Below are 1,775 nucleotides of genomic sequence, written 5' to 3'. Positions count from 1 at the left end.
CCCTTGTGGGGGTCTGCTCCCTACTGGGGTCTCTGGCATGCCAGCTGGAGGAGCTCCAGGCCACAGTCCAGAGACTGCATGCCATCAGGGACTGTGAGCAGGAGATAGACTCCTACTGCCAGGCCCTTCTCCCCTGGGAGGCAGAGGGTAGATCATGGTCTTCCTCCAGGACAAGGGAGGACTCAGGGACCTCCCCTTCTGTCCAACCACAGGGTTGGACCAAGGTAGTCAAGGGCCCTAGGGCCCGCCCTCCCCTGCTGGAGCTTTGCAACAAGTATGAGCCTCTTGCAGCCCCAGCAGAGCCTGCTGAGTTGCCAGCTGCCACAGGCAACACAGAGGACACTATAGCTACCGTCCCTACTCTCCCCAAGACCAAAGGCAAAGTGTTTGTCGTGGGAGACCCCATCCTGAGGGGGCAATCTGCCACCCCACCTCTTAGCCCGGGAAGTTTGCTGCTTTCTGGGGGCCCGCATGCGTGACATTGCAGACAACATCCCTAAACTCCTCCAGCCCACAGCCCACTATGCCACGCTCCTCATCCATGTGGACACCAATGACATGGCTCAGAGTGCTCCTAGCAGAGTCGTGAGGTGCTTCATGGATTTGGGAGCAGGGCTAAAGGGTCTGGGGGCACAGGTGGCGTTTTCTTTGATCCTCCCAGTCTCAGGCTGTGGGCTGAGGAGGGAAAGGAGGGTCCACATAGTCAACCACAGACTGCGGTGCTGGTGTCATTGGGAAGGCTTTGGCTTCCATGACCACAGTCCACTCTTTGGCAAGAGAGGCAGCGAGCTGCTGGAAAGGGATGGCCTCCACTTCTCTCTGCTGGGGAGGAGGCTCTTCTCAGCTAGACTGGGTGACCTGCTCCACCGGGTTTTAAACTAAGCCGGCTGGGGGATGGGGGGGACTACTGCTGCTCCTGGCCCACCAAGTGGCCCTTGAAAAGCCAGCAGGCCAAGACACATAAGGGATCCCACCCCAACCCCAGCCCTGGAACAAAATGTAAGCGAGGCAAGAGCTACTTAGGGGACACTTGCATGTCTGTACACAAATGCCAGGAGCCTGGGGAATAAATAGGAAGAACTTGTTCTCCTTGTAAATGAAAATAACTGTGATGTCACTGGGATTACAGAGACCTGGTGGGACTCCACCCACAACCGGACCATGTGTATAGATGGCTATACCCTGTACAGGAGGGATCGAGTGGACAAAAGGGGCAGGGGCGTAGCTCTCTATGTCAAGGAAAGCTATGCATCCCTACAAGCTGACATTGGCATCCATGGTGGACAACTTGAGACACTCTGGGTTAAAATCCATGGGGAGCACAGCGCAGGGGATACTATGGTGGCGGGCTACTACAGACTCCCTACCCAGAGTCAAGACCTTGACCAGGAGCTCACCAGGGAATTGGCTGAGGCCACACAATCCTGGTGTATGGTGGTCATGGGAGACTTTAACTACCCAGATATCTCATGGGAGGAGTGCTTGGCCAAATCCGAGCAGTTGCATAGCTTTATCTCATGTGTGGATGAAATCTGATGCAGGAAGTCTATGGGCTGACAAGAGGTAAAGCACTGCTTGACCTTGTACTGGCAACCGGGGATGACCTAACTGGCAACCTAACAATCGAAGGGAAGCTGGGTGACAGTGATCATGAACTGATCACCTTCACCATCTGCCATAAACCTGGCAAGGGAGTCAGTTATACAGGAGTCCTCGACTTCAGGAAAGCTGACTTTGACAAGCTAAGGAGGCTTGTTAGAGAGGCCCTAAAAAGG

The sequence above is a fragment of the Gavialis gangeticus genome, unplaced genomic scaffold (assembly GCF_001723915.1).
Source record: "Gavialis gangeticus isolate Ggan-Ray unplaced genomic scaffold, GavGan_comp1, whole genome shotgun sequence".
NCBI lineage: Eukaryota > Metazoa > Chordata > Crocodylia > Gavialidae > Gavialis > Gavialis gangeticus.
This window is presented reverse-complemented; position numbering follows the sequence as displayed.